At 43.2% G+C, this 18,386-nt stretch overlaps 1 protein-coding gene across 1 annotated transcript in view; it reads right to left on the bottom strand.

The window, feature by feature from the left end:
- The window catches only part of LOC310648302 (uncharacterized protein), a gene marked incomplete at its 3' end in the record, with an annotated part of 815,926 nt that overhangs the window by 635,920 nt on the left and 161,620 nt on the right, over positions 1 to 18,386 (bottom strand). The window lies entirely within an intron of this gene.

Below are 18,386 nucleotides of genomic sequence, written 5' to 3'. Positions count from 1 at the left end.
ATGAGTTGTCTCAGTTGTGACTACAGCTTGTGGATGGCCTTAGGTTAGGCTGATACAGGCAATAAGATTTGGGCCGTATTTGACCCCTGCAAGATTTTCTAAAATACGTAACAAATATTTAACAAATATCTCCCTGGCCTCTCAGCTAACAAAGCGAGAAAGAGCCTGTGGCCTAGAGGTTAAACAACTTCCCAAAGTGCAATCGGCCAAGGTTCAAATTTCGGAAGGGTATGGCTGACTGATGAGAAGAAATGAGTTTGAAATGGCCATTTCAGTCTTCCTTTAAGTCTTTGTAAGCAATCAAAAAAAATTACACAAATTTTTTATTTATTTTTTTTATTTTATTTCCATTTATATCCCGCTCTTCTCCAAAGACTCAGGGCGGCTTACAAGCTTAGCAGTAGCCTTTATTCTATGTATATGCCTGCTTATTAGGGCTTTCACACACACCCCAACTGGCATTATTACAAAGTCAGCTTATTGCCCCCAACAATCTGGGTCCTCATTTTACCTACCTCGGAAGGATGGAAGGCTGAGTCAACCTTGAGCCTGGTGGGACGCGAACCAGCACTAATTGCAGGCAGCTGGTGTTACTTAAGGAGGCATTAGCCCACTGCTCCACCAAGGACTAGAGGTTAAACAACTGCCTAATTTGCAATCGGCCCGGGTTCGAATCTCAGAAGGGTATGGCTGACTAATCAGAAGAAATGAGTTTGAAATGGCCATATCAGTCTCCATTTAATTATTTGTTAGCAATCCAAACAAATTACACAAATAATGAGTTGTCACAGTTGTGACTACAGTTTGTGGATGGCCTTAGGTTAGGCTGATACAGGAAATAATATGTGGCCCGTATTTGGGCCTTGCAAGGTATTCTAAAATATGAAACAAATACTTAACACATTTCTCCCTTGCCTCTCAGCTAACAAAGCGAGAAAGAGCCTGTGGCCTAGAGGTTAAACAACTGCCTAATGTGCAATAGGCCCAGGTTCGAATTTCGGAACGGTATGGCTGACTGATGAGAAGAAATGAGTTTGAAATGGCCATATCAGTCTCCCTTTAATTCTTTGTTAGCAATCCAAAAAATTTACACTAATAATGACTTGTCACAGTTGTGACTACAGCTTACGGATGGCCTTATCTTAGGCTGATACAAGCAATAACATTTGGCCCATATTTGGGCCTTGCAAGGTATTCTAAAATATGTAACAAATACTTAACACATATCTCCATTGCCTCTCAGGTAACAAAGCGAGAAAGAGCCTGTGGCCTAGAGGTTAAACAACTGCCGAATGTGCAATCGGCCCAGGTTCGAATCTCAGAAGGGTATGGCTGACTGATGAGAATAAATGAGTTTAAAATGGCCAAATCAGTCTCCCTTTAATTCTTTTTTACCAATCCAAAAAATTTACAGAAATAATGAGTTGTCACAGTTGTGACTACAGCTTGTGGATGGCCTTAGGTTAGGCTGATAAAGCCAATAAGATTTGGCTCGTATTTGGGCCTTGGAAGGTATTCTAAAATATGTAACAAATACTTAACACATATCTCCCTTGCCTCTCAGGTAACAAAGCGAGAAAGAGCCTGTGGCCTAGAGGTTAAACAATTGCCGAATGTGCAATCGGCCCAGGTTCAAATCTCAGAAGGGTATGGCTGACTGATGAGAATAAATGAGTTTAAAATGGCCAAATCAGTCTCCCTTTAATTCTTTTTTACCAATCCAAAAAATTTACAGAAATAATGAGTTGTCACAGTTGTGCCTACAGCTTGTGGATGGCCTTAGGTTAGGCTGATAAAGCCAATAAGATTTGGCTCGTATTTGGGCCTTGGAAGGTATTCTAAAATATGAAACAAATACTTAACACATATCTCCCTTGCCTCTCAGCTAACAAAGCGAGAAAGAGCCTGTGGCCTAGAGGTTAAAGAACTGCCGAATGTGCAATCGGCCCGGGTTCGAATTTCAGAAGTGTATGGTTGACTGATGAGAATAAATGAGTTTGAAATGGCCATATCAGTCTCCCTTTAATTCTTTGTTAGCAATCCAAAAAATTTACACAAATAATGAGTTGTCACAGTTGTGACTACAGCTTGTGGATGGCCTTATTGCTGATACAGGCAATAAGATTTGAGCCGTATTTGACCCCTGCAAGATATTCTAAAATACGTAACAAATACTTAACAAATATCTCCCTGGCCTCTCAGCTAACAAAGCGAGAAAGAGCCTGTGGCCTAGAGGTTAAACAACTTCCTAAAGTGCAATCGACCAAGGTTCAAATTTCGGAAGGGTATGGCTGACTGATGAGAAGAAATGAGTTTGAAATGGCCATTTCAGTCTTCCTTTAAGTCTTTGTAAGCAATCAAAAAAAATTACACAAATTTTTTATTTATTTTTTTTTATTTTATTTCCATTTATATCCCGCTCTTCTCCAAAGACTCAGGGCGGCTTACAAGCTTAGCAGTAGCCTTCATTCTATGTATATGCCTGCTTATTAGGGCTTTCACACACACCCCAAGTGGCATTATTACAAAGTCAGCTTATTGCCCCCAACAATCTGGGTCCTCATTTTACCTACCTCAGAAGGATGGAAGGCTGAGTCAAGCTTGAGCCTGGTGGGACGCGAACCTGCACTTATTGCAGGCAGCTGGTGTTACTTAAGGAGGCATTAGCCCACTGCTCCACCAAGGACTAGAGGTTAAACAACTGCCTAATTTGCAATCGGCCCGGGTTCGAATCTCAGAAGGGTATGGCTGACTAATCAGAAGAAATGAGTTTGAAATGGCCATATCAGTCTCCATTTAATTATTTGTTAGCAATCCAAACAAATTACACAAATAATGAGTTGTCACAGTTGTGACTACAGTTTGTGGATGGCCTTAGGTTAGGCTGATACAGGCAATAATATTTGGCCCGTATTTGGGCCTTGCAAGGTATTCTAAAATATGAAACAAATACTTAACACATTTCTCCCTTGCCTCTCAGCTAACAAAGCGAGAAAGAGCCTGTGGCCTAGAGGTTAAACAACTGCCTAATGTGCAATAGGCCCAGGTTCGAATTTCGGAACGGTATGGCTGACTGATGAGAAGAAATGAGTTTGAAATGGCCATATCAGTCTCCCTTTAATTCTTTGTTAGCAATCCAAAAAATTTACACTAATAATGACTTGTCACAGTTGTGACTACAGCTTACTGATGGCCTTATCTTAGGCTGATACAAGCAATAACATTTGGCCCATATTTGGGCCTTGCAAGGTATTCTAAAATATGTAACAAATACTTAACACATATCTCCATTGCCTCTCAGGTAACAAAGCGAGAAAGAGCCTGTGGCCTAGAGGTTAAACAACTGCCGAATGTGCAATCGGCCCGGGTTCGAATCTCAGAAGGGTATCCAAACAAATTACACAAATAATGAGTTGTCACAGTTGTGACTACAGTTTGTGGATGGCCTTAGGTTAGGCTGATACAGGCAATAATATTTGGCCCGTATTTGGGCCTTGCAAGGTATTCTAAAATATGAAACAAATACTTAACACATTTCTCCCTTGCCTCTCAGCTAACAAAGCGAGAAAGAGCCTGTGGCCTAGAGGTTAAACAACTGCCGAATGTGCAATCGGCCCGGGTTCGAATCTGTTCTGAACCAGCCCTCTTCTCGCAACCCCTATTCAAAAAGAAGAGTCTGGAGAGCGTCCAAGGCTAAAAGGCTTCTGCCAAGATTTAATTACGCAGTTAACAAAAACACTAGAGCTTGTCTTCTCAAGCGGAAAAGTTGCTTTCAGCAACCAGCCCCTCCCCAAACACTCCTTTTATAGAGAGCTCAGGGCGTGGTCTCCCTGTGCCTCCTCCCGAGGAGTCTCACAGCCTTTCTTTGTTTGTTCCTGCTCGACTGCCTCCTGCATCGGGCGTCCTTGAACAGGGCCAGCTGTGGGTCATCTTCCTCCGCACTCTCGGGCTCACGCAGCTGAGAAGAGGTCCCCGGCTGAGGACTCTGCAAAGCCTCCAAATCATCATCAGCCGGTTCGTTTCCCTCCTCCCCCACATCTGAGTCCTCCGATACATCGGAGCCGGCTGTCGGACCCACAGGCTGGCCCTGAGTCACAACAGAATCTCAGAAGTGTATGGCTGACTGATGAGAATAAATGAGTTTGAAATGGCCATATCAGTCTGCCTTTAATTCTTTGTTAGCAATCCAAAAAATTTACACAAATAATGAGTTGTCACAGTTTTGACTACAGCTTGTGGATGGCCTTAGGTTAGGCTGATACAGGCAATAAGATTTGGGCCGTATTTGACCCCTGCAAGGTATTCTAAAATACGTAACAAATATTTAACAAATATCTCCCTGGCCACTCAGCTAACAAAGCGAGAAAGAGCCTGTGGCCTAGAGGTTAAACAACTGCCTAATGTGCAATAGGCCCAGGTTCGAATTTCGGAACGGTATGGCTGACTGATGAGAAGAAATGAGTTTGGAATGGCCATATCAGTCTCCCTTCAAATCTATGTTAGAAATCCAAAACATTAACACAAATAATGAGTTGTCACAGTTGTGACTACAGCTTGTGGATGGCCTTAGGTTAGGCATATACAAGCAATAAGGTTTTGTCCGTATTTGGGCCTTGCAAGGTATTGTAAAATACGTAACAAATAGTGAACACATATCTCCATTGCCTCTGAGCTAACAAAGCGAGAAAGAGCCTGTGGCCTAGAGGTTAAACAACTGCCTAATGTTCAATCGGCCCAGGTTTAAATCTCAGAAGGGTATGGCTGACTGATGAGAAGAAATGAGTTTGAAATGGCCATATCAATCTCCATTTAATTCTTTGTTAGTAATCCAAAAAATTTACAGAAATAATGAGTTGTCACAGTTGTGACTACAGCTTGTGGATGGGCTTAGGATAGGCTGATACAGACAATAAGATTTGGCCCGTATTTGGGCCTTGCAAGGTATTCTAAAGTACGTAACAAATACTTAACAAATATCTCCCTTGCCTCTCAGCTAACAAAGCGAGAAAGACCCTGTGGCCTAGAGGTTAAACAACTGCCTATTGTGCAATAGGCCCAGGTTCGAATTTCGGAACGGTATGGCTGACTGATGAGAAGAAATGAGTTTGAAATGGCCATATCAATCGCCATTTAATTCTTTGTTAGTAATCCAAAAAATTTACAGAAATAATGAGTTGTCACAGTTGTGCCTACAGCTTGTGGATGGCCTTAGGTTAGGCTGATAAAGCCAATATGATTTGGCTCGTATTTGGGCCTTGGAAGGTATTCTAAAATATGAAACAAATACTTAACACATATCTCCCTTGCCTCTCAGCTAACAAAGCGAGAAAGAGCCTGTGGCCTAGAGGTTAAACAACTGCCGAATGTGCAATCGGCCCGGGTTCGAATCTCAGAAGGGTATGGCTGACTGATTAGAATAAATGAGTTTGGAATGGCCATATCAGTCTCCCTTCAAATCTATGCTAGCAATCCAAAACATTAACACAAATAATGAGTTGTCACAGTTGTGCGTACAGCTTGTGGATGGCCTTAGCTTAGGCTGATACAGGCAATAAGACTTGGCCCGTATTTGGGCCTTGCAAGGTATTCTAAAATACTTAACAAATACTTAACACATATCTCCCTTGCCTCTCAGCTAACAAAGCGAGAAAGAGCCTGTGGCCTAGAGGTTAAAGAACTGCCGAATGTGCAATCGGCCCAGGTTCGAATCTCAGAAGGGTATGGTTGACTGATGAGAATAAATGAGTTTAAAATGGCCAAATCAGTCTCCCTTTAATACTTTTTTACCAATCCAAAAAATTTACAGAAATAATGAGTTGTCACAGTTGTGCTTAGAGCTTGTGGATGGCCTTAGGTTAGGCTGATAAAGCCAATATGATTTGGCTCGTATTTGGGCCTTGGAAGGTATTCTAAAATATGAAACAAATACTTAACACATATCTCCCTTGCCTCTCAGCTAACAAAGCGAGAAAGAGCCTGTGGCCTAGAGGTTAAACAACTGCCGAATGTGCAATCGGCCCGGGTTCGAATCTCAGAAGGGTATGGCTGACTGATTAGAATAAATGAGTTTGGAATGGCCATATCAGTCTCCCTTCAAATCTATGCTAGCAATCCAAAACATTAACACAAATAATGAGTTGTCACAGTTGTGCGTACAGCTTGTGGATGGCCTTAGCTTAGGCTGATACAGGCAATAAGACTTGGCCCGTATTTGGGCCTTGCAAGGTATTCTAAAATACTTAACAAATACTTAACACATATCTCCCTTGCATCTCAGCTAACAAAGCGAGAAAGAGCCTGTGGCCTAGAGGTTAAAGAACTGCCGAATGTGCAATCGGCCCAGGTTCGAATCTCTGAAGGGTATGGCTGACTGATGAGAATAAATGAGTTTAAAATGGCCAAATCAGTCTCCCTTTAATTATTTTTTAACAATCCAAAAAATTTACAGAAATAATGAGTTTTCACAGTTATGACTACAGCTTGTGGATGGCCTTAGGATAGGCTGATAAAGCCAATAAGATTTGGCTCGTATTTGGGCCTTGGAAAGTATTCTAAAATATGTAACAAATACTTAACACATATCTCCCTTGCCTCTCAGGTAACAAAGCGAGAAAGAGCCTGTGGCCTAGAGGTTAAACAACTGCCGAATGTGCAATCGGCCCGGGTTCGAATCTCAGAAGTGTATGGTTGACTGATGAGAATAAATGAGTTTGAAATGGCCATATCAGTCTCCCTTTAATTCTTTGTTAGCAATCCAAAAAATTTACACAAATAATGAGTTGTCACAGTTGTGACTACAGTTTGTGGATGGCCTTAGGTTAGGCATATACAAGCAATAAGGTTTTGTCCGTATTTGGGCCTTGCAAGGTATTCTAAAATACGTAACAAATACTGAACACATATCTCCATTGCCTCTGAGCTAAGAAAGCGAGAAAGAGCCTGTGGCCTAGAGGTTAAACAACTGCCTAATGTGCAATACGCCCAGGTTCGAATTTCGGAACGGTATGGCTGACTGATGAGAAGAAATGAGTTTGGAATGGCCATATCAGTCTCCCTTCAAATCTATGTTAGAAATCCAAAACATTAACACAAATAATGAGTTGTCACAGTTGTGACTACAGCTTGTGGATGGCCTTAGGTTAGGCTGATAAAGCCAATAAGATTTGGCTCGTATTTGGGCCTTGGAAGGTATTCTAAAATATGTAACAAATACTTAACACATATCTCCCTTGCCTCTGAGCTAACAAAGCGAGAAAGAGCCTGTGGCCTAGAGGTTAAACAACTGCCTAATGTTCAATCGGCCCAGGTTTAAATCTCAGAAGGGTATGGCTGACTGATGAGAAGAAATGAGTTTGAAATGGCCATATCAATCTCCATTTAATTCTTTGTTAGTAATCCAAAAAATTTACAGAAATAATGAGTTGTCACAGTTGTGACTACAGCTTGTGGATGGGCTTAGGATAGGCTGATACAGACAATAAGATTTGGCCCGTATTTGGCCCTTGCAAGGTATTCTAAAGTACGTAACAAATACTTAACAAATATCTCCATTGCCTCTGAGCTAACAAAGCGAGAAAGAGCCTGTGGCCTAGAGTTTAAACAACTGCCGAATGTGCAATCGGCCCAGGTTCGAATCTCAGAAAGGTATGGCTGACTGATGAGAATAAATGAGTTTAAAATGGCCAAATCAGTCTCCCTTTAATTCTTTTTTACCAATCCAAAAAACTTACAGAAATAATGAGTTGTCACAGTTGTGCCTACAGCTTGTGGATGGCCTTAGGTTAGGCTGATAAAGCCAATAAGATTTGGCTCGTATTTGGGCCTTGGAAGGTATTCTAAAATATGAAACAAATACTTAACACATATCTCCCTTGCCTCTCAGCTAACAAAGTGAGAAAGAGCCTGTGGCCTAGAGGTTAAACAACTGCCGAATGTGCAATCGGCCCGGGTTCGAATCTCAGAAGTGTATGGTTGACTGATGAGAATAAATGAGTTTGAAATGGCCATATCAGTCTCCCTTTAATTCTTTGTTAGCAATCCAAAAAATTTACACAAATAATGAGTTGTCACAGTTGTGACTACAGCTTGTGGATGGCCTTAGGTTAGGCTGATACAGGCAATAAGATTTGGGCCGTATTTGACCCCTGCAAGATATTCTAAAATACGTAACAAATATTTAACAAATATCTCCCTGGCCTCTCAGCTAACAAAGCGAGAAAGAGCCTGTGGCCTAGAGGTTAAACAACTTCCTAATGTGCTATAGGCCCAGGTTCGAATTTCGGAACGGTATGGCTGACTGATGAGAAGAAATGAGTTTGAAATGGCCATATCAGTCTCCCTTTAATTCTTTGTTAGCAATCCAAAAAATTTACACTAATAATGACTAGTCACAGTTGTGACTACAGCTTACGGATGGCCTTATCTTAGGCTGATACAGGCAATAGGATTTGGCCCGTATTTGGGCCTTGCAACGTATTCTAAAATATGTAACAAATACTTAACACATATCTCCCTTGCCTCTGAGCTAACAAAGCGAGAAAGAGCCTGTGGCCTAGAGGTTAAACAACTGCCTAATGTTCAATCGGCCCAGGTTTAAATCTCAGAAGTGTATGGCTGACTGATGAGAAGAAATGAGTTTAAAACGGCCAAATCAGTCTCCCTTTAATTCTTTTTTACCAATCCAAAAAATTTACAGAAATAATGAGTTGTCACAGTTGTGCCTACAGCTTGTGGATGGCCTTAGGTTAGGCTGATAAAGCCAATAAGATTTGGCTCGTATTTGGGCCTTGGAAGGTATTCTAAAATATGAAACAAATACTTAAGACATATCTCCCTGGCCTTTCAGCTAACAAAGCGAGAAAGAGCCTGTGGCCTAGAGGTTAAACAACTTCCTAAACTGCAATCGGCCAAGGTTCAAATTTCGGAAGGGTATCGCTGACTGATGAGAAGAAATGAGTTTGAAATGGCCATTTCAGTCTTCCTTTAATTCTTTGTAAGCAATCCAAAAAAAGTACACAAATTTTTTATTTATTTATTTTTATTTTATTTCCATTTATATCCCGCCCTTCTCCAAAGATTCAGGGCGGCTTACAAGCTTAGCAGTAGCCTTCATTCTATTTATATGACTGCTTATTAGGGCTTTCACACACACCCCAAGTGGCATTATTACAAAATCAGCTTATTGCACCCAACAATCTGGGTCCTCATTTTACCTACCTTGGAAGGATGGAAGGCTGAGTCAACCTTGAGCCTGGTGGGACGCGAACCTGCACTAATTGCAGGCAGCTGGTGTTACTTAAGGAGGCATTAGCCCACTGCTCCACCAAGGACTAGAGGTTAAACAACTGCCTAATTTGCAATCGGCCCGGGTTCGAATCTCAGAAGGGTATTGCTGACTAATCAGAAGAAATGAGTTTGAAATGGCCATATCAATGGCTCGTATTTGGGCCTTGGAAGCTATTCTAAAATATGAAACAAATACTTAACACATATCTCCCTTGCCTCTCAGCTAACAAAGCGAGAAAGAGCCTGTGGCCTAGAGGTTAAACAACTGCCTAATGTGCAATAGGCCCAGGTTCGAATTTCGGAACGGTATGGCTGACTGATGAGAAGAAATGAGTTTGAAATGGCCATATCAGTCTCCCTTTAATTCTTTGTTAGCAATCCAAAAAATTTACACTAATAATGACTTGTCACAGTTGTGACTACAGCTTACGGATGGCCTTAACTTAGGCTGATACAGGCAATAAGATTTGGCCCGTATTTGGGCCTTGCAAGGTATTCTAAAATATGTAACAAATACTTAACACATATCTCCCTTGCCTCTCAGGTAACAAAGCGAGAAAGAGCCTGTGGCCTAGAGGTTAAACAACTGCCGAATGTGCAATCGGCCCAGGTTCGAATCTCAGAAGGGTATGGCTGACTGATGAGAATAAATGAGTTTAAAATGGCCAAATCAGTCTCCCTTTAATTCTTTTTTACCAATCCAAAAAATTTACAGAAATAATGAGTTGTCACAGTTGTGCCTACAGCTTGTGGATGGCTTTAGGTTAGGCTGATACAGGCAATAAGATTTGGGCCGTATTTGACCCCTGCAAGGTATTCTAAAATACGTAACAAATACTTAACACATATCTCCCTTGCCTCTCAGCTAACAAAGCGAGAAAGAGCCTGTGGCCTAGAGTTTAAACAACTGCCTAATGTTCAATCGGCCCAGGGTCGAATCTCAGAAGGGTATGGCTGACTGATGAGAATAAATGAGTTTAAAATGGCCATATCAGTCTCCCTTTAATTCTTGGTTAGCAATCCAAAAAATTTACACAAATAATGAGTTGTCACAGTTGTGACTACAGCTTGTGGATGGCCTTAGGTTAGGCTGATACAGGCAATAAGATTTGGGCCGTATTTGACCCCTGCAAGGTATTCTAAAATACGTAACAAATATTTAACAAATATCTCCCTGGCCTCTCAGCTAACAAAGCGAGAAAGAGCCTGTGGCCTAGAGGTTAAACAACTTCCTTAAGTGCAATCGGCCAAGGTTCAAATTTCGGAAGGGTATGGCTGACTGATGAGAAGAAATGAGTTTGAAATGGCCATTTCAGTCTTCCTTTAAGTCTTTGTAAGCAATCCAAAAAAATTACACATTTTTATTTTATTTTATTTCCATTTATATCCCGCCCTTCTCCAACGACTCAGGGCGGCTTACAAGCTTAGCAGTAGCATTCATTCTATGTATATGCCTGCTTATTAGGGCTTTCACACACACCCCAAGTGGCATTATTACAAAGTCAGCTTATTGCCCCCAACAATCTGGGTCCTCATTTTACCTACCTCGGAAGGATGGTCTCAAACCTCGTCCGCAGAGCAGGAGATTCAAGCAACCGAGACGAAAGCTGAGTTTCCAAAACAGTTTAATAAGCAAAAGCAAACGATCTTCAAACGGAACAAAGCCAGCGTTGGCTGCTACCCGCATCCAACGCTGTTAAATACACACTGCATGTATACACCCACGCCCCACCCAGCCGCACCCACTCCCGCCCATTCCCTACTTAACTCCCGTTTCTCCCAAACACCTTCTTCTGCGACACGCCCCACCACCCGGCACCCTCTACCTCCCAGGTGAGTCCTCTCGCGAACGCCAGTCTCCACCCCCACCCCCGTCCCTGATCCCGCCACCTTCCCTCCTGTTGCGGACACACCTCTGCCCTGCTGTCCGGCCCCCCCTCGGAAGGCTGGCAAGCCCCCAGTCCGTTCTTGATGTAACCGAGCTTCGCTGCCGAGGGCCCCGCCCGCCAACGCCGCAAGGCCCGAATTACTATCGGACCTGGGCCCATGGTCCTGCGAGGCCACCATAGCTGGCAGGGCGAAGCTGAGTCCAGGATCCTGTGAGGCCTCCGTAGCCGGCAGGGCGGGGCCGGGTTTCACAACGCGCGTGCGCGCAGTTGGGGCGTCAGCCGGCTCGGCGGCCGTGTGTGGAGGCCGTTGTCTCAGCTGTTGAGCGCTTTCCCGACCCGAGCCGGCCCGAGCAGAAGAAGCAGGAGCGGAAGAGACCAGCGCTGGTGAGTGTCGCGCCCGTGGTGCCGCTGGGCGTCGAGCCCGCGGGGCGCGACAGATGGAAGGCTGAGTCAACCTTGAGCCTGGTGGGACGCGAACCTGCACTAATTGCAGGCAGCTGGTGTTACTTAAGGAGGCATTAGCCCACTGCTCCACCAAGGACTAGAGGTTAAACAACTGCCTAATTTGCAATCGGCCCGGGTTCGAATCTCAGAAGGGTATGGCTGACTGATGAGAATAAATGAGTTTAAAATGGCCAAATCAGTCTCCCTTTAATTCTTTTTTACCAATCCAAAAAATTTACAGAAATAATGAGTTGTCACAGTTGTGCCTACAGCTTGTGGATGGCCTTAGGTTAGGCTGATAAAGCCAATAATATTTGGCTCGTATTTGGGCCTTGGAAGGTATTCTAAAATATGAAACAAATACTTAACACATATCTCCCTTTCCTCTCAGCTAACAAAGCGAGAAAGAGCCTGTGGCCTAGAGGTTAAACAACTGCCGAATGTGCAATCGGCCCGGGTTCGAATCTCAGAAGTGTATGGCTGACTGATGAGAATAAATGAGTTTGAAATGGCCATATCAGTCTCCCTTTAATTCTTGGTTAGCAATCCAAAAAATTTACACAAATAATGAGTTGTCACAGTTGTGACTACAGCTTGTGGATGGCCTTAGTTTAGACTGATACAGGCAATAAGATTTGGGCCGTATTTGACCCCTGCAATGTATTCTAAAATACGTCACAAATATTTAACAAATATCTCCCTGGCCTCTCAGCTAACAAAGCGAGAAAGAGCCTGTGGCCTAGTGGTTAAACAACTGCCTAATGTGCAATAGGCCCAGGTTCGAATTTCGGAACGGTATGGCTGACTGATGAGAAGAAATGAGTTTGGAATGGCCATATCAGTCTCCCTTTAATTCTTTGTTAGCAATCCAAAAAATTTACACTAATAATGACTTGTCACAGTTGTGACTACAGCTTGTGGATGGCCTTAGGTTAGGCATATACAAGCAATAAGGTTTTGTCCGTATTTGGGCCTTGCAAGGTATTCTAAAATATGTAACAAATACTTAACACATATCTCCATTGCCTCTGAGCTAACAAAGCGAGAAAGAGCCTGTGGCCTAGAGGTTAAACAACTGCCTAATGTGCAATCGGCCCGGGTTCGAATCTCAGAAGGGTATGGCTGACTGATGAGAAGAAATGAGTTTAAAATGGCCATATCTGTCTCCCTTTAATTCTTTGTTAGCAATCCAAAAAATTTACACAAATAATGAGTTATCACAGTTGTGACTACAGCTTGTGGATGGCCTTAGGTTAGGCTGATACAGGCAATAAGATTTGGGCCGTATTTGACCCCTGCAAGGTATTCTAAAATACGTAACGAATACTTAACACATATCTCCCTTGCCTCTCAGCTAACAAAGCGAGAAGGAGCTTGTGGCCTAGAGGTTAAACAACTGCCTAATGTTCATTCGGCCCAGTGTCGAATCTCAGAAGTGTATGGCTGACTGATGAGAATAAATGAGTTTAAAATGGCCATATCAGTCTCCCTTTAATTCTTGGTTAGCAATCCAAAAAATTTACACAAATAATGAGTTGTCACAGTTGTGACTACAGCTTGTGGATGGCCTTAGGTTAGGCTGATACAGGCAATAAGATTTGGGCCGTATTTGACCCCTGCAAGGTATTCTAAAATACGTAACATATATTTAACAAATATCTCCCTTGCCTCTCAGCTAACAAAGCGAGAAAGACCCTGTGGCCTAGAGGTTAAACAACTGCCTAATGTGCAATAGGCCCAGGTTCGAATTTCGGAACGGTATGGCTGACTGATAAGAAGAAATGAGTTTGAAATGGCCACATCAGTCTCCCTTTAATTCTTTGTTAGCAATCCAAAAAATGTACACTAAAAATGACTTGTCACAGTTGTGACTACAGCTTACGGATGGCCTTAACTTAGGCTGATACAGGCAATAAGATTTGGCCCGTATTTGGGCCTTGCAAGGTATTCTAAAATATGTAACAAATACTTAACACATATCTCCCTTGCCTCTCAGGTAACAAAGCGAGAAAGAGCCTGTGGCCTAGAGGTTAAACAACTGCCGAATGTGCAATCGGCCCAGGTTCGAATCTCAGAAGGGTATGGCTGACTGATGAGAATAAATGAGTTTAAAATGGCCAAATCAGTCTCCCTTTAATTCTTTTTTACCAATCGAAAAAATTTACAGAAATAATGAGTTGTCACAGTTGTGCCTACAGCTTGTGGATGGCCTTAGGTTAGGCTGATAAAGCCAATAAGATTTGGCTCGTATTTGGGCCTTGGAAGGTATTCTAAAATATGAAACAAATACTTAACACATATCTCCCTTGCCTCTCAGCTAACAAAGTGAGAAAGAGCCTGTGGCCTAGAGGTTAAACAACTGCCGAATGTGCAATCGGCCCGGGTTCGAATCTCAGAAGTGTATGGCTGACTGATGAGAATAAATGAGTTTGAAATGGCCATATCAGTCTCTCTTTAATTCTTTGTTAGCAATCCAAAAAATTTACACAAATAATGAGTTGTCACAGTTGTGACTACAGCTTGTGGATGGCCTTAGTTTAGACTGATACAGGCAATAAGATTTGGGCCGTATTTGACCCCTGCAAGGTATTCTAAAATACGTAACAAATATTTAACAAATATCTCCCTGGCCTCTCAGCTAAAAAAGCGAGAAAGAGCCTGTGGCCTAGTGGTTAAACAACTGCCTAATGTGCAATAGGCCCAGGTTCGAATTTCGGAACGGTATGGCTGACTGATGAGAAGAAATGAGTTTGGAATGGCCATATCAGTCTCCCTTAAAATCTATGTTAGAAATCCAAAACATTAACACAAATAATGAGTTGTCACAGTTGTGACTACAGCTTGTGGATGGCCTTAGGTTAGGCATATACAAGCAATAAGGTTTTGTCCGTATTTGGGCCTTGCAAGGTATTCAAAAATTCGTAACAAATACTTAACACATATCTCCATTGCCTCTGAGCTAACAAAGCGAGAAAGAGCCTGTGGCCTAGAGGTTAAACAACTGTCTAATGTGCAATCGGCCCGGGTTCGAATCTCAGAAGGGTATGGCTGACTAATCAGAAGAAATGAGTTTGAAATGGCCATATCAGTCTCCATTTAATTATTTGCTAGCAATCCAAACAATTTAAACAAATAATGAGTTGTCACAGTTGTGACTACAGCTTGTGAATGGCCTTAGGTTAGGCTGATACAGGCAATAATATTTGGCCCGTATTTGGGCCTTGCAAGGTATTCTAAAATATGAAACAAATACTTAACACATTTCTCCCTTGCCTCTCAGCTAACAAAGCGAGAAAGAGCCTGTGGCCTAGAGGTTAAACAACTGCCTAATGTGCAATAGGCCCAGGTTCGAATTTCGGAATGGTATGGCTGACTGATGAGAAGAAATGAGTTTGAAATGGCCAAATCAGTCTCCCTTTAATTCTTTTTTACCAATCCAAAAAATTTACAGAAATAATGAGTTGTCACAGTTGTGCCTACAGCTTGTGGATGGCCTTAGGTTAGGCTGATAAAGCCAATAAGATTTGGCTCGTATTTGGGCCTTGGAAGGTATTCTAAAATATGTAACAAATACTTAACACATATCTCCCTTGCCTCTCAGGTAACAAAGGGAGAAAGAGCCTGTGGCCTAGAGGTTAAACAACTGTCGAATGTGCAATTGGCCCAGGTTCGAATCTCAGAAGGGTATGGCTGACTGATGAGAAGAAATGAGTTTAAAATGGCCATATCAGTCTCCCTTTAATTCTTTTTTACCAATCCAAAAAATTTACACAAATAATGAGTTGTCACAGTTGTGACTACAGCGTGTGGATGGCCTTAGGTTAGGCTGATACAGGCAATAAGATTTGGGCCGTATTTGACCCCTGCAAGGTATTCTAAAATATTTAACAAATACTTAACACATATCTCCCTTGCCTCTCAGCTAACAAAGCGAGAAAGAGCCTGTGGCCTAGAGGTTAAACAACTTCCTTAAGTGCAATCGGCCAAGGTTCAAATTTCGGAAGGGTATGGCTGACTGATGAGAAGAAATGAGTTTGAAATGGCCATTTCAGTCTTCCTTTAAGTCTTTGTAAGCAATCCAAAAAAATTACACAATTTTTTTTTATTTTATTTCCATTTATATCTCGCCCTTCTCCAAAGACTCAGGGCGGCTTACAAGCTTAGCAGTAGCCTTCATTCTATGTATATGCCTGCTTATTAGGGCTTTCACACACACCCCAAGTGGCATTATTACAAAGTCAGCTTATTGCCCCCAACAATCTGGGTCCTCATTTTACCTACCTCGGAAGGATGGTCTCAAACCTCGTCCGCAGAGCAGGAGATTCAAGCAACCGAGACGAAAGCTGAGTTTCCAAAACGGTTTAATAAGCAAAAGCAAACGATCTTCAAACGGAACAAAGCCAGCGTTGGCTGCTACCCGCATCCAACGCTGTTAAATACACACTGCATGTATACACCCACGCCCCACCCAGCCGCACCCACTCCCGCCCATTCCCTACTTAACTCCCGTTTCTCCCAAACACCTTCTTCTGCGACACGCCCCACCACCCGGCACCCTCTACCTCCCAGGTGAGTCCTCTCGCGAACGCCAGTCTCCACCCCCACCCCTGTCCCTGATCCCGCCACCTTCCCTCCTGTTGCGGACACACCTCTGCCCTGCTGTCCGGCGCCCCCTCGGAAGGCTGGCAAGCCCCCAGTCCGTTCTTGATGTAACCGAGCTTCGCTGCCGAGGGCCCCGCCCGCCAACGCCGCAAGGCCCGAATTACTATCGGACCTGGGCCCATGGTCCTGCGAGGCCACCATAGCTGGCAGGGCGAAGCTGAGTCCAGGATCCTGTGAGGCCTCCGTAGCCGGCAGGGCGGGGCCGGGTTTCACAACGCGCGTGCGCGCAGTCGGGGCGTCAGCCAGCTCGGCGGCCGTGTGTGGAGGCCGTTGTCTCAGCTGTTGAGCGCTTTCCCGACCCGAGCCGGCCCGAGCAGAAGAAGCAGGAGCGGAAGAGACCAGCGCTGGTGAGTGTCACGCCCGTGGTGCCGCTGGGCGTCGAGCCCGCGGGGCGCGACAGATGGAAGGCTGAGTCAACCTTGAGCCTGGTGGGACGCGAACCTGCACTAATTGCAGGCAGCTGGTGTTACTTAAGGAGGCATTAGCCCACTGCTCCACCAAGGACTAGAGGTTAAACAACTGCCTAATTTGCAATCGGCCCGGGTTCGAATCTCAGAAGGGTATGGCTGACTAATCAAAAGAAATGAGTTTGAAATGGCCATATCAGTCTCCATTTAATTATTTGTTAGCAATCCAAACAAATTACACAAATAATCAGTTGTCACAGTTGTGACTACAGTTTGTGGATGGCCTTAGGTTAGGCTGATACAGGCAATAAGATTTGGCCCGTATTTGGGCCTTGCAAGGTATTCTAAAATATGAAACAAATACTTAACACATTTCTCCCTTGCCTCTCAGCTAACAAAGCGAGAAAGACCCTGTGGCCTAGAGGTTAAACAACTGCCTAATGTGCAATAGGCCCAGGTTCGAATTTCGGAACGGTATGGCTGACTGATGAGAAGAAATGAGTTTGAAATGGCCATATCAGTCTCCCTTTAATTCTTTGTTAGCAATCCAAAAAATTGACACTAATAATGACTTGTCACACTTGTGACTACAGCTTACGGATGGCCTTAACTTAGGCTGATACAGGCAATAAGATTTGGCCCGTATTTGGGCCTTGCAAGGTATTCTAAAATATGTAACAAATACTTAACACATATCTCCCTTGCCTCTCAGGTAACAAAGCGAGAAAGAGCCTGTGGCCTAGAGGTTAAACAACTGCCGAATGTGCAATCGGCCCAGGTTCGAATCTCAGAAGGGTATGGCTGACTGATGAGAATAAATGAGTTTAAAATGGCCAAATCAGTCTCCCTTTAATTCTTTTTTACCAATCCAAAAAATTTACAGAAATAATGAGTTGTCACAGTTGTGCCTACAGCTTGTGGATGGCCTTAGGTTAGGCTGATACAGGCAATAAGATTTGGGCCGTATTTGACCCCTGCAAGGTATTCTAAAATACGTAACAAATACTTAACACATATCTCCCTTGCCTCTCAGCTAACAAAGCGAGAAAGAGCCTGTGGCCTAGAGGTTAAACAACTGCCTAATGTTCAATCGGCCCAGGGTCGAATCTCAGAAGGGTATGGCTGACTGATGAGAATAAATGAGTTTAAAATGGCCATATCAGTCTCCCTTTAATTCTTGGTTAGCAATCCAAAAAATTTACACAAATAATGAGTTGTCACAGTTGTGACTACAGCTTGTGGATGGCCTTAGGTTAGGCTGATACAGGCAATAAGATTTGGGCCGTATTTGACCCCTGCAAGGTATTCTAAAATACGTAACAAATATTTAACAAATATCTCCCTGGCCTCTCAGCTAACAAAGCGAGAAAGAGCCTGTGGCCTAGAGGTTAAACAACTTCCTAATGTGCTATAGGCCCAGGTTCGAATTTCGGAACGGTATGGCTGACTGATGAGAAGAAATGAGTTTGAAATGGCCATATCAGTCTCCCTTTAATTCTTTGTTAGCAATCCAAAAAATTTACACTAATAATGACTTGTCACAGTTGTGACTACAGCTTACGGATGGCCTTATCTTAGGCTGATACAGGCAATAGGATTTGGCCCGTATTTGGGCCTTGCAACGTATTCTAAAATATGTAACAAATACTTAACACATATCTCCCTTGCCTCTGAGCTAACAAAGCGAGAAAGAGCCTGT

Source organism: Vipera ursinii (assembly GCF_947247035.1).
Source record: "Vipera ursinii genome assembly, chromosome: W".
Taxonomy (NCBI): Eukaryota; Metazoa; Chordata; class Lepidosauria; order Squamata; family Viperidae; genus Vipera; species Vipera ursinii.
Note: the sequence above shows the minus strand (reverse complement) of the source record. Positions and strands in the feature narration are given on the sequence as shown.